This window comes from Pinus tabuliformis, chromosome 6 (genome assembly GCF_031772625.1).
Source record: "Pinus tabuliformis cultivar Carrire ecotype Pingquan chromosome 6, CPIR1, whole genome shotgun sequence".
Lineage (NCBI taxonomy): Eukaryota > Viridiplantae > Streptophyta > Pinopsida > Pinales > Pinaceae > Pinus > Pinus tabuliformis.
The window spans coordinates 1,774,830,445-1,774,846,587 of NC_142292.1; the positions used below are offsets into that span (position 1 = coordinate 1,774,830,445).

A 16,143-nucleotide genomic window follows, 5' to 3' on the forward strand; every position below is an offset into this window, starting at 1 on the left:
TTTGTATTTGATAAGAAAATTACTGAGTGATAACAATTTACCCATCAAATTATATCCTTGCTTCTAAGTGACAGAGCCAAGACAATTTGGTTTCCTATTCATCTACAAAACCCTAACAGAGAAAAGAAACACAATAATTGATACACAGAAACAATATGAATATGAGTTGCCACTCATCTTCTCTATTGATCACACAAATTTGATTGTTACAATGCTTGATTAGACTTGATTACAATGAACCGGGTGAGAGCTATTTATACATTTTGGACTAGTTACTGGCCCAAAATAACTCGACATGCTTACACACTCTAAATTTGACTTTTCCCAAAATATGACTTGATTACAATGAACCGGGTGAGAACAATTACATATACTCTTGGTGTGGATATCATTTGGAAATCATCTATGTAGGTCTTATCTTTTCATCGTTATTTAATAGTAAACCAAAAAACATAGTCCATGACCTAAAAACAAAAAGAACAAATTAAATATTTTTAATATTCAACAAAAAAAAAAATCTAGCCCATAATCCATTTTTTAATCCAAATTAAATACTTTGGGAAGATCTTTGCCACAAATCAAAGAGTGCTTTTTGGTGGAGTTAGGATAGTTGGGATTTGAAAAATATTTAATTCATTAGAAATATAATTAATATTATAATAATATTTTTTACAATTTAATTAAAATCAAATGTAAAAACAGAGTATCTCATTACAAACATTTTTCTTTCCAATTTTTACGTAATATAATAAAATATTAAACCATAGAAAAAAATGATATTCTGTCATAAAAACATGTGAGTAAAACCCTGACATCGTAAGCCATGGCTGACTTGGTCATCTTGTAGAAGCTAGTTGATCCCTCTAATGATGCTTGTGCTCATGATTCACACTATTAATTTTATACACAGGTCTTAGGATCGAGACCTGACAACATCTTTTTATTTACCTCTTATTCTTGTCTTTAGAGATTTTAATTTTAAATGATTTAAAAATAAAATAAAAATCGCTACACCTATTTAAAAATCATGCATGAATATAGCAACAATATCTAGCAATAATAACATAAAATATACCAAACACTTATACATATTTAACATTGTTATTACTACATTGTTTTATGAAATGAATAATTTTATCAATAAAGTTGATGTGTGAGTTTGTAGTGTTGTTAGTACATACAACAACCATTGAACTTTTTAAATGTGATACTTATTCATGTGTCTCGTAGCCCTTGAGCAAATCTTATTCATGTGTTTGGTAGTCCTTCAGCAAATCTTAGCATTTTCAGCTTGTGGAAAAAGCAAAAAATAATTGTTGAGGATCCCACCACATATTGAAAATATTAAAAGAAAAATATTATTTATATTTTCAAATTTTAATTTATGATGTAATCATAGTTGTTATCTAAAGTTTTAATATCACTTTGATGAGTAGACAAGAAAATCATACAATAATATTGTAAATCAAATTAAGTAAATTAATTATTGGAAATAAATCATTAAATAAACTCAAAATTATTAGTGATTAAATTAATATTGTTTGTATTTTTTAAAGTGCTTTAATTATAAAAAATATATTAAATGGGTCAAGTTCACAAGTAGAATTACACTTTTATAATTTAACATTTTTCTTTCCAATTTTTACTTAATATAATAAAATATTAAACCATAGAAAAAAATGATATTCTGTCATAAAAACATATGAGTAAAACCCTGACATCGTAAGCCATGGCTGACTTGGTCATCTTGTAGAAGCTAGTTGATCCCTCTAATAATGCTTGTGCTCATGATTCACACTATTAATTTTATACACAGGTCTTAGGATCGAGACCTAACAACATCTTTTTATTTACCTCTTATTTTTGTCTTTAGAGATTTTTAATTTTAAATGATTTAAAAAGAAAATAAAAATTGCTACACCTATTTAAAAATCATGCATGAATATAGCAACAATATCTAGAAATAATAACATAAAATATACCAAACACTTATACATATTTAGCATTGTTATTACTACATTGTTTTATTAACATTTAATGAAATGAATAATTTTATCAATAAAGTTGATGTGTGAGTTTGTAGTGTTGTTAGTACATACAACAACCATTGAACTTTTTAAATGTGATACTTATTCATGTGTCTGGTAGCCCTTGAGCAAATCTTATTCATGTGTCTAGTAGCCCTTGAGCAAATCTTAGCATTTTCAGCTTGTGGAAAAAGCAAAAAATAATTGTTGAGGATCCCACCACATATTGAAAATATTAAAAGAAAAATATTATTTATATTTTCAAATTTTAATTTATGATGTAATCATAGTTGTTATCTAAAGTTTTAATATCACTTTGATGAGTAGACAAGAAAATCATACAATAATATTGTAAATCAAATTAAGTAAATTAATTATTGGAAATAAATCATTAAATAAACTCAAAATTATTAGTGATTAAATTAATATTGTTTGTATTTTTTAAAGTGCTTTAATTATAAAAAATATATTAAATGGGTCAAGTTCACAAGTAGAATTACACTTTTATAATTTATATTTTAAATCAGATGTCTTATAAATCACCTTGAGAGATTCTACAAAATGATTTCACTTTATTTCGCTATGTGACTTGAAAGGATGGTAGTAATGGCAAGCGTTCTTTAAAAAAAATATTATATTGATATGAAAATGTAACACCCTCCTCCCACATCTACCCAAGCAATCGGCCAGTCGGGGTAAACATGTGACGAGAGGCCACTATGATAAGATTCAACCCCCTTGGTGACTTTAAGGAAATGGAATCAACAGAACATCACATACAGTCATCCAACATCATCCACGCAACCCTTAGAAGACAAGTTAGCCACTCAGACTACTTGTCCCTGGGTCCTACTGTTGTTTGAGAGACTTAGGGCAGGGTAACGCTCCCTAGACACTGCCTAGGCGAGTTAGTTTCAAGACTAACGCTCCCCAGACACTACCTAGGTGCTTTATAACGCTTCCCAGACACTGCCCAGGCGAGTTAGTCTCAGCACTAATGCTAGCATTCTGGGATTTGAGCCACCTTTTTCGGCCCAGAGCCTGGGACACTGCCCATAATGGAATGATCACTTAGAATTAGTAAGGATGCAAGGAAACAATGATGAAAAAGAAATAATATGAACAAGATCATCACCAGACCCCTACTAGCCATGACAGGCATTTCGTCAAACATATCATCAACATGTAACCTACAAGTGTAAATAACATAATTAAGTGTAGGGATCTCATACTTATCTAAGAATCGCTATGAACCATTGTTCCCTCATGCCATTTGTTGCATTATCCTCCATTAACTCATAAACACATTATCCATTCATATACAAGTAAAAACATGCTGAGAGCCATACATAACTACTGTCATGAAATGTGAATATAAACAACATACTAGGAACAAAAATATAATAAACATATTAGCTATCAAATCCATAAATACATCATTACGTTTACACATGAAAATCAAGGGAATAGATTTATCATTAATGAATGCAATGAACCAACTAGAGATGGGACTACATGTTCCACCCGACCGTAGAATGGCTGAACCAAATCTCTCTTCATTCAATCACCCCCATACCATATTCCAAGCATGAATGTGGGATCTCATAGAACACATCAATCAAAACTCATCCAGGGCTTCCAGAAGCCATCCACCTCAACCCATCAAATAGTGATTCCACCTCACGGTCGGACATCACCAAAACCATCACCAGATTGGTCTCCATCCAAGCCTTCTAGGGCTTCCAGAGCGTTTGTCCAACCAAGGCTTCCAGAGCATTTGTCCAACCAAGGCTTCCAGGACCAGTAACTCAACCCACCAAGGGCTTCCAGAGCATTTGTGTAACCAGGGCTTCGAGGACTAGTAACTCAACCCAAGTTGTTACAGGGCTTCCAAAGCGTTTGTTCAACCAGGGCTTCCAGGACTAGTAACTCAACCCACCAAGGGCTTCCAGAGCATTTGTCCAACCAGGGCTTCCAGGACTAGTAACTCAACCCAAGCTGACGAAACATGAGAACCAACCAAAACAAAGCAATGAAAGTAAACCCACAATCACCATGGCTATCCAGGAAATGGCAAGGCTAGGCAACCCACTGTAAATCCCAGCCATCCTCCATGCCAATGACAGTTTATAACCAAGAAACCACATGCATGTGCCATGCATGCCAAAACTAGTGAAAGAATCATACATGAAACTCAATACCCACAAGCAAATTTGATGTAGTTGTTGATCCTGATGCCTTCTTGCGCTTTCCTTCTCTTTCGTTGCCTTCTTGCTCCAAGAATCCAAGAATACCACACCCTCCAAGAGTGCTCCAAGAAAACTCTAAGTAATCAAGAGTATGAGAGAGAGAGAATAATGAGAGAGCTCCAAAACAGAATTGACAAAAAGCTTGCCAAGTGATCCTTAGAAACCTTTTTATGAATGAGACCTCTATTTTCTTCATTTTCCATTATTTTATTTCATTTTCCTCCTCACATTCAACTTGTGACCTTTCACCTCCTTTTTCTCATAATTTCCATTATTTTAATAAATAAATGTGCCAAAATGCCTTTTAATGCCTTAGCCATTGCCTTTGCCAGTTTCCTTAGTCATAAATAGTCAAATGAACACCCCCTAAGATGCCTCGCCCAACGTTCAGCTTGGAATAAATGTCTCAGTCATCAGTGGTTATTGTTTTTAACATTTATTACATGGAATTTTCACCAAAGTTGTTACAGAAAATATATTTATCAATTTCTTATAGAAAGGAAGCACCACCATCAAACATTCCAAAAATCTCATTTTCAATAATAATTTTATAATAATCCTATTTCCAAAAAAATAATTTTAAATATTAAAAAGAGGAGCCACCTTCGTCAAACATGTGAAGGGTCCCATTTTCAATAGTAATTATGTAATAAATCCTATTTCCCAAAAATAATTTTAAATATTTTTATAATAAAATAAATTTAAAATAAGATATTATAGATGAAAAAAATGAAATGAAAAGTGAGACCTTGACCCGGTGGCACTTACTTGAAATGTCGTTTGTTAAATGTTCAATTATGATGACAAGGGTTGGAAGAGGAGGTGGTATGGTGATATGATGACGAGGATGGGAAGAGGAGGTGGTCCGGTGAGATGATAATTTTTATTTGAATTATTTATTTTTATTTTAAAAAATTATGTTTAAAATATCTTTGAAAAATACACAATAAAAAGATACATTAAATATTTTTCCTTTGAATTATTCATTTTTATTTTAAAATATTATACTTTAAATATCTTATTTTCAAAACATTTGGTGTTCGGTACCTCTCAAAGTGTGGTGGAATGAACCTCGGCCAAACATTTAAGAAAAACTCATCATTTCCTTATAAGCATGAAACTCAAACTTTTATTTCGAGTGTTCTGGTCCTTCGCTAAACCTGCATTTGCTGCAATGGATTCTGAGATCCGGCGCCCACCACTGATGAAGTTTGTAATGGAAATTGGCACATAAATTTTTATATGAGTGGGAAGTGCCTAAGATTGCAAAATTCATAAGAGACACTTCTGCAATAAAAAACGGTTTCCATCAAATTGATATAACTCTGATATTGAACTGGAACTGAAAAAAAAATTACCAAACTGATATTGATCTAAAACCAATGACAATGGAATGAACGCTTTTCATTAAACTGAGCCATCATAAAGTAAATTTCCAAAATTCCACAAATCATATTTTTAATAATGATAAAAACATTTTTGCATTTTTTTCATTTATTCCTCTTCGTTTGTAAATGATGTTTAAATCTAATAAATATATTGCCCTGATTCAAATTTGCCCATTCTTCATTTACAGCAAAGCCCTGTTAATATGTGTTGGTTTACTTTGTTAGTAGAATTAGAATCAATTTTAAACATCTCACACAGAGATTGCAGAAACTGGAGACAACCGCTTCTGTGTATTTGTTTTTCATATTTTAATCCATCCTTCAACCGTTCGCTCAACTGCTCAAGTACAACCTCACTCCACTGAAATTTGGAACACTCCCGAACGGAAAGAATCTTTAATGACATCAACTGTTCCACATCTGGCAGCTCTAGTATCTCGCGGCATCCATCAACATCCAGTTCTGTACGATTTGTAAGATTCCCTAGCCCGGGTATGCTCTGGAGCTTCTGGCATCCACAAACATCCAACTTCTGCAAAAAAAAACAATTGTTCCACACCTGGCAGGTCTTGTATTTCGTAGGGCGAAGAATGCATTGTGTAATTCCATGCGGCTGTGTTCGTCCTTGAGAGCCACGGCGAGCCCCACCGCCACCAAGCTTCAGGTTCTACCAAAAAAGCAATTGTTCCACACCTGGAAGGTCTCGTATTTCGGAGGGGCCTTGAGAGTCACGGCGAGGCCTGCTGCCACTAGGCTTCGAGCGTTGTGCAGACCGCGCTTGACCTTGTTGCTCCTTATTCTGTCCACGGGAGCCGAGAAGAACGGCGGGTTGAAGAGATGAGCCTCTGGGAACAATCCCTTTTCAACCATTCGTCTCCACGCAAGCATTGCAATGGACGCCCCTAGTGAATGCCTAACAATCCACACATCTCCCGCCCGCTCTCGCACACGCATATCTTCACTGCGTCGAACACTGCCTTGAACTAGGCAGTCGTGTGGAGTCTGTGTTTAACAATTTGCGAATCTAGCTTTAGGTCGCCAACCAAGGTTTAGATGTGGTAATTGTTCCTCTAAAGGCTACCACAATCCTGAGCGCGCCGCGTGGGCGAAATGGGGAGCATGCATTGTGAAGATTGCTTCTCCTACCACGATCCTGAGTGCAGGGTGGGTGGAATGGGGACCCTGCATTGTGAAGATTGCTTCTCCTACCACGATCCTGAGTGCAGGGTGGGTGGAATGGGGACCCTGCATTGTGAAGATTGTGTTAGCTAATTACAAGCGAAAAATAACGTATAAAAGTGTAGAAGGTCCACCGATTCAAAAGAAGGCCTATTGGCCTAATTAAAATGTTATAATACCGACACTATAGCTAGATTACGTGGCGGTCGATAAATCTAGCTACAATATCTTGAGGCAAAAGCCTCAACATAAAAGCGTAGTGGTGAGGATTCGTAAAAAACAATTAATTAATTAAAGTAGGTTGGTGAGGGTTCGTAAAAAAAATCATTAATATAGCTCAGTGGGGCTTCGTAAAAAAATAAAACTAATTAAGGTAGGTCGGTGAATGCAGGTGCGTGAGGGTTGGTTAAAAAGTAATTAATTAATGTAGGTTGGTCACGGTTCGTAAAAAAAACTAGCAATTGTATGGAGAGGTGCAAAAGAACGCTGAAAGAAGTAGCAGAAATGTGGAAAAAATTTTCTTTGTGCTACTTTGTTTTTTTATGATGTCCATAATTTCATAAAAATTAATCAAATTAAGAGACTTTTTAAGAGTTAATAAGTTTTTTTTTTAATTATTAACCTAAATAATGTTATAATATCAAATTATTTATTATTGAAAATTAATAGGTTAATTTTTATTTTTTTTAATTTATTAACCTAAATAATTTTATAATATAAAATTGTTTTGAATTTTTTTACTTTCAAAATAGTATATAAATTATTAAAAAAAAAAAAATTTAGATATTAAAAAAATACCAAATATTTTATAATTTCTATATAAAAAGTAAAAATATTAACTAAAATTAATGTGTTGATTTTTTATTACAGGTCTCCAACACAAATTTTGATTCCAGACGATTGTCTTATACCAAAGGAAGATCTTACCAAGCTCACTGCAGAATGTTCAATAACTAATGCAAAGGTACTGCAATTGAGCATGTGTGGACGCACTTTTCCATATCATTTACTACAAACTACCTTTGCTAGTTCTTTTGCACTCTTGCCTTCCCTCTCTTTAGAGGATGCATATCGCCTATCAGATGTTGGATTGAGATCATTTGTGTGGATGCCTCCTTTGCTAAGTTCTATTGATTTGAATCAGTGCTCATTATTATCTGTAGCTCGCATTAGTACTCTAGTTGACACTTTGGCTCCATTGATTAAGGAATTGTGTTTGGAGTGGTGCCAGCAGTTAGAACCCTTCAAAAGTTTTCCTTCACTAAAGAAGATGCAAAAATTGGAAGTGCTATCATTGGCAGGGATACCAGGTATTGAGGAAAAGTCAGTCAGGGAACTTCTTTCTTATCTAGGCTATGACTTGAGAGAACTTTCTCTAGCAGACTGTGGAAAGCTGACTGATGGTGTTCTAGAGGAAATAGGTGATGTGTGTTGTGCAATGAATGTTCTCATTCTGGACAATCTTTCTCTTTTGACTCACACAACACTTGGCCACCTTGCAAATGGATGCAGATCACTTCAAACCCTATCGTTAAAAAGATGTCCATTCAGTGATGAAGTTGTTGTCGCATTCATTGGTGCTTTAGGGAATTGTTTATCTGATCTTTCCCTCAACAATGTAAAAGAGGTTGCAAATCATACTGTCTTAGCCCTTATGTGCAATACCCATGACATTTTGTCAAGATTAGATGTATCTTGGTGTCGCAACTTGAAAGATGAGGCTCTAGGGCTACTGGCAGATTCCTATTATCTTCTACGAGAGCTTATATTATTTGGTTGCACCGAGGTTAAATATAAACTTTTTGAAGGTAATTAAAAAACTCTTTTGAAAATTGTTGGAGTGAAGGACCAACCCCTTTACTGAGAGTAATATTCATCCATGTATTAAAAGTGAGAGAAGACTACCTTCTACACAATGTGTGCGACAAATAGTGGGATGATCATGTTATCGCACAATATTTCATTTTGCAGTAGCACAGTTGTAAGGGTTTTCTCGTTATCCTAAAGAATGGAGGATGATTGTGGTGTACTCAGTTGTTTTTCTTTTTTTTTAAGGTTTGCATGGTTGATTTCCACAACGTACAACATTATTCTCTTGCAAATGTAAAGTGTTAGTAAGTGTTTGCAAGATGTACATCAATGCCACTATTATAAAGTGATTTCTCAAGTGTCAATAATCATCAAAGAAGACCTCACATTACTTATTTTTTCAGGAAAAAGGAATATAACAACTTTGAAGATACAAAATTGCAGTATTGGATGCCTGGACAATATGCTAAGGAATATGCTAAGGAATTGTAGTGTTGGGATCGCTGGTAGCTCTGGGATGGACTAGCCTCTGTTTCCTCAACGACAAATTGTACAAATAATACGAAGAGAAGCGTGCTCACGTCCAGATCATCTTCAGCATTGTTTTTGCCTTCTCATGCAATATTCTCGAGCTGGTTCTGTTCGTAATCATGTCTGTCCTCTCTCCACAGGAAAGGTGGATAAATTGGAAAATGGACTGCCTGAGAATTGAAACTGCGTCCTCCATTTCTCTTCACATTCCACTGAGTGACACAATAAAATAATTCCAAGTGAAAGATTTCGAAAATATAGTGTTTTTGCATCAAAATGCAGTGCATAAAATCCAGTTCTTTGGTAGCAAATAGAGTGTTATTGCAGCAAGAGAGTGGAACATTGTAAAATGCATCTTGATATATACCATTCAATTGCCAAAAGTAGGTTTCAGATGTGGTGAAGCAGGATTTGTGTAAATTGTATTCATAGAGTTTTGATAATGTAATTGTGCTTATGAATTTTTAGTTTTGATTTATTATTAAATTTAAAATATAATTAAGAAAAATCTTAATTATTTAATTTTTGGTCTATGGAACATTTTATGAATTAAAATTTATTTAAAAGTTTAAATGTTTTAGTTAATTTTTAAATTTTTTATATACACATTATAAAATATTTGGTATTTTTTAATATTTAATTTTTTTAATAATTTATATACTATTTTGAAAGTAAAATAATTATAAAAAATTATTTAGGTTCCTAACTTTAAAAAAAAAACTTTTAATTTAATAATAAATAATGTTATAATTTAATAATAAATAACTTTATATTATAACATTATTTAGATTAATAAAAAAAAAAAAACTTTTTAACTTTTACACATTTTCTTAATTTGATTAATTTTTATGAAATTATGAACAAAATAAAAAATATAACAAAGAAAATAGTTTCTTTCCACTTTCTCAGTTCCTTTTTCGACCTTCCTTTCCACTTCTCAATACGATTGCTAATTTTAAACATTTTCTTAATTTGATTAATTTTTATCAAATTATGAGCAAAATAAAAAAATATGACCTTCCTTTACACTTCTCAATACGATTGCTAATTTTAATCACTTTTGAAAGAGCTTTATCAACACGATATTACCAAAATGGAGAGAAGAAACATAAGGCATTATGATTTGCAAATAAATGGTAGGGGTTGTCCATTTATTTGATGCGTAGTAGTGTACTCGATTTCAATTTCAATGACGTGGATTGAACACGCGACCTTCAGAAGGTCACTCTGACGCTCTCCCAACTAAGCAATCCAGTGCTAAACTTATGGAGAGAAGAAAAGAAACATAAGACATTATGATTTACAAATAAATGGTAGGGGTTGTCCATTTATTTGATGCGTAGGAGTAGTGAATCCGATTTCGATTTCAATGACGCGGTGAGCGTGGATTGAACACGCGACCTTCAGAACTTCACTCTGACGCTCTCCCAACTGAGCTATCACCGCAGAAGAAATTCCATTTAAAGCTCCCAAAAGAGCTATCCGTGTCTTATGATTTGCTAATAAATGGTAGGGGTTGTCCATTTATTTGATGGGTAGTAGTGAAGTGGATTTCAATTTCAACGATGCGATGAGCGTGGATCGAACACTCGACCTGTTGAGATTTTTTGTTTTGCATAAGATAGGCAAAATCTCAGTAGATGACAACAATAGGAATCAGTTCCTAGATTAACTCCAGGTTGTTGGGAAATGATTAATGCCTCCTATATTTGATGAAAGTGAGTTAATGAAGTTGTTAGATTTCCTTTGCTATAAAACAGGCAACCATTCGGATTGTTGGTATGAGGGTGAGAGTTTGTGAGGATTGAATTATGTAATCTCCTGTTTGATTAATAAGATTGCCGATGCCTATGTTGTGTGGATGTAGCCCAGATTGGTTGGGTGAACCACGTTAATTCCTGTGTCTTTATGTGCTTTATTGATCTGCTGTGTATTTTGTTTAATTAGCAGTGCATCTGATATTCAACAAGTGGTATCAGAGCAGTTGGAGGCCTCGCGCAGTTGGACCGGACTGAAGGTGGAGCGCTGGCTGTGTTGAACTCCTGTCCGCCTGCGTGGAGGTTTACATGATATATGACAGCGTTGATCTATATCTGTTGCATTGCTGCACCTGCGTGGCGATTTGCAGCAACCATAACTATGATGTGTGATTGCTAGCCGCGCTGGATTTGCGTACTGGAGGTGGAGCGCAAAGGCGTGCTGGTGTGGTATCTGATTGCTGGAGCCTTCAATTGGTGCTGGTGCGGTGTATTACCTGATTGCTGGAGCCGTCAATTGGTGCTGGTGCGGTGTATTACCTGATTGCTGGAGCCGTCAATTGGTGTTGGTGCGTGCGTGGAGGTAAACGTTATTTATAATCAACGATGGTAAATTATTTAAATAAAAACGTGTTTAATCAACATTAGGTGCGTACTGCTGTAAACACATTTTTTAGTTTACAGCATGGAGGTAAACGTTATATAATCAACGCTGGTGCGTATTGCTATTATCAACGCTGGTGCGTGTTGATATTATAACTGTGCCATGGTTGGTTATGAAAAATCATGTTTGTTTTTGGAGATGCGACTTGGTACTGAAAATAAAACAAAACTTGTATAACAGAAATACAGTTTGTAATATCGATAATATTACCATCGGCGCTCCAAATTTTATTTACTAAGGTGATAATCATGGAATCTGGATTTATGCTGCGCAGTTGCAGTAAAAGGCAAAATTTTGTTTTTATTTAAAGTATAGGCATATGGCAGAAATATGTATGTGAAGTACAAAGAGAAGATATTTGCTTGTTTTTAAAGGCAAAGGCATTTTTTAAACACAAACTTCATTTATTGAAAGTTGTTATTTTGGAGATTATTGTGTTTTTTTTTTTTTTTTTGTTGATACAAAATGGCGAAAACTCAAAGTGCTCGATTTGAAATCGAGAAGTTTAATGGCAAAAATAATTTCGAGATCTGGAAGGTGAAAATGTATGATTTGCTTGTCCAACATGGTGTGGCAAAGGCGTTGTTGGGCAAATCCAAACAGCCTTACAACATCACAGATAATGAGTGGGCCGAGATGGATGAAAGAGCGATAAGTGCTATTCGATTGTGTCTAGCTGATGATGTCATGTTTAATATCGTGTCGGAGACAACAGCTGCTGGTTTGTGGTTGAAACTGGAGAAACTGTACATGACCAAATCCTTAACCAATAGGATTCTCCTGAAGCGACAGTTGTACAGTTTGCGAATGAAGGAAGGTACATCGATTGCTGATCATTTAAATGCTTTTAATACTCTTCTTGTGCAATTACAAAGTATAGAAGTAAATATTCAATCCGAGGATAAAGCTATTACTTTATTGTGATCGTTGCCCGAATCATGGGATCATTTTGTTACTTCTATAAGTCTTAGTTCATCAGAAACTGTTGAGTTTGATGATGTAGTTGCATCCTTATTATCGGAAGAAACAAGGAGGAGGTCGCATTCTGAAACCTCTACATCAGAAGCTATGATGGTTAGAGGTCATTCGAAAGAAAGACGCCCCAGGAAGCCGAGCGACTCACGTTCAAAGTCAAAAGGGAAGAAGAGTAAGCTAAAGTGTTGGTTTTGTGGCAAATCAGGGCATTTAAAGAAGGACTGCTGGAAGCGACAGCATCAAACTTCAAAAGCAGATTCTTCGACAGGGAAGAAGGAGGCAAATACGACAGATACAGGTTCGGCATCAGGTTCATGTATGAGTGATGAAGTATTATCAGTTAATGTGTCAAATCATGGTCAACATTGGTTGTTAGATTCCGGTGCATCAAACCACATGTGTATCCATAAAGAATGGTTTAAGGAATATAAATCAATTAATGATGGAGTTGTCTACATGGGTACTACATGGGTAATGATGTAACATGTAATATTGTGGGGATTGGGAGCATACACTACAAATGTTTGATGGGACAACTAGAATATTAACTGATGTGAGGCATGTACCAGATTTAAGAAAAAAATTGATTTCATTAGGAGCACTTGATTCAAATGGATATAAAACTGTAATTCAAGGTGGAGTAATGAAAATTCAGAAAGGCATTTTACTAGTTATGAAAGCTAAGAAATTAGGAAATCTATTTCAGTTAGAAGGAGGTACAGGGTCAGATTTTGTGTCTACTGTGTCTGAACATGACAGTAGTTCCATTCACTTATGGCATCAAAGATTGGGGCATATGAGTGAAAGAGGGTTAAAAATTTTGGCTGATCGCAAGATACTTCCAAATCTAAAATATGGAAAGTTAGATTTCTGAAAGCATTGTCTGTTTGGAAAACAAAGTAAACAAAAGTTTAAAACATGCAAACATACTAGTAAAGGCATACTTGATTATATCCATTCAGATGTTTGGGGACCAGACCCTACAACCTCATATGGTTGTTCGTCTTATTTTGTATCATTCATTGATGACTTTTCTAGGAAAGTATGGGTCTACATGTTGAAAAGGAAGTCTGATGTTTTTTCAGTTTTCAAGAAGTTTAGAGCATTGGTAGAAAACAACATTGGTGGAACAATAAATTGTTTAAGAACTGACAATGGTGGTGAGTTTACTTCCAAGGAGTTTGACAGCTATTGCAAGGATGCAGGGATCGAGAGACATAAGACCACGGTTTATACTCCTCAGCAGAATGGAGTTGCTGAACGCATGAACAAGACTCTTCTAGAGAGAGCAAGGAGTATGCTGAGTAACGCCGGGTTGCAAAAGGAGTTGTGGACGGAAGCAGTGGCAACAACTTGTTATGTGATAAACCGATCTCCATCAACGGTGATAGGTTGCAAGATTCCACAAGAGGTATGGAAAGGACACCCTTGTGATTATTCTAAACTCAGAGCGCTTGGTTGTGATGCATATGCTCTAGTGCCTAAACATCAGCGAACTAAATTAGATCCAAAGTCGAAAAGGTATATCTTTGTTGGGTATGGTGTTGGAACAAAGGGATATAGATTGTGGGATCCTACTACCCGCAAAATCATCATCAACAGAGATGTAAAGTTTAATGAATCCTCTCTTGTACAGTTAGATGTAGATAGTAGATTGAAACAGGATGATGTATCTGATTTTCAGCACATTCAGTTTGATAGCATTTCTAATGATAGTCATGATGACCATAGTTCAGATACTAGCCATGAACAGGTTTCAGAATCAGATCATGAACAGGGTGCAGGTCTAGATCATGAACAGGTCTCAGATACTGATCGTCAAGAAGTTCCTACAGATGGTAGTCAGCCAATCGAGGAAGCGCCAGAAACATCATTAAGGAGGTCGACAAGAATCAAACGACCACCGAGAAGGTATGATGATTATGTCACTTCTGTTGCATTTACTGCTAATGACGATGAACCTCTATGCTATCAGGAAGCAATAGAAGGTTCGAAAAGTGATAAGTGGAAAGCAGCCATGAAGGATGAAATGATGGCCTTGGGTAAGAACGGCACATGGGATCTGGTTGAGCTTCCGAAAGGCAGGAAAACTGTGGGGTGTAAATGGGTGTTCAAGCTGAAACGGGGTGTGAATGATACGGAAGACAAGTACAAAGCGTCGCTGGTTGCAAAAGGGTTTTCTCAGAAAGCCGGTATTGACTTTCATGAGATTTTTTCACCAGTGGTTAAAATTGTTTCAATTAGAATTGTGTTAGCATTAGTGGCTTTGCTTGATTTAGAGTTGCAGCAATTAGATGTTAAGACTGCATTTCTACATGGTGACTTAGATGAGGAAATTTATATGGAACAACCGGAAGGGTTTGTTCAGCATCGCAATGAGAAATTTGTCTGCAGGCTCAAGAAGTCTTTATATGGCCTGAAGCAGTCGCCTCGGAAGTGGTATAAGAAGTTTGATTCTTTCATGTTGAGTCAGAAATATGTTAGAAGTGAATATGATCATTGTGTTTATTTTAAACAGTTAACTAATGGCATATTCATTATCTTAGTATTGTATGTTGATGATATGCTTTTAGCAAGCAAAAGCATAGAAGAAATCAACAGGTTGAAGGCTCAGATGGCAAGGACATTTGATATGAAAGATCTAGGAGCAGCAACACAGATTTTGGGCATGGAGATTTTCAGAGACAGAAGCAATGGTAAGCTATGGCTATCACAACAAAAGTATATTGAGAAAATACTTTTGAGATTCGGTATGAATAACGTGAAGCCTGTGTCAGTCCCTTTCGCTTCCAATTTCAAGCTTTCTTCGAGTTTATGTCCTAATTCAGATGAAGAAAAGGAATTTATGTCTCGAATTCCATATGCTAATGTAGTAGGGTGTTTAATGTATGTGATGGTGTGTACGTGACCAGATATTTCACATGCAGTTGGGGTTGTCAGCAGGTACATGGCAAATCCGGGTAAAGAACATTGGTCAGCAGTGAAATGGGTGCTTCGGTATCTGAGAGGCACAAGTAGTTATTGTATCACTTACAATAAGAGTAGTGAATTTGTTTGCGGATTTGTTGAGTCCGATTTTGCAGGTGATTTGGATAAGAGAAGGTCAACTTCAGGGTATGTCTTTACTCTTGCAGGTGGAGCTATAAGTTGGATGTCAAATCTACAGAACATTGTCGCTTTATCCACTACTGAAGCAGAATACATTGCTGCTTCACATGCTTGCAAAGAGGCGGTTTGGTTGAAAGGTTTGCTTGGTGAGTTTGGTAGGTTACAGGACAACATCAGGTTACTTTGTGATAGTCAAAGTGCAATACATTTGGCTAAGAATCCAGCCTATCATAGTAAATTAAAGCATATTCCAATTAAATACCATTTTGTAAGACAGGTTATCACTGAAAGGGGAGTCTCTCTTGAAAAGGTGCATACAAAGGAGAATTGTGCAGACATGTTCACGAAACCAGTTTTGTTAGAGAAGCTACGTTGGTGTTTGGCTTCTCATGGCTTGCAGAAAAGATAAAATAATAATAACAGGGCATCAGGCTAATTGTTTTCAAGGTGGAGATT

The 16,143-nt window shown here is 35.5% G+C and overlaps 1 non-coding gene across 1 annotated transcript; it reads right to left on the reverse strand.

Annotated features, from left to right (window-relative positions):
* Positions 1-10,556: 10,556 nt before the first annotated feature.
* TRNAF-GAA (transfer RNA phenylalanine (anticodon GAA)) lies at positions 10,557-10,629 on the reverse strand. Its single transcript has one exon. It is a non-coding gene; the product is annotated as a tRNA-Phe (tRNA).
* Positions 10,630-16,143: the final 5,514 nt, after the last annotated feature.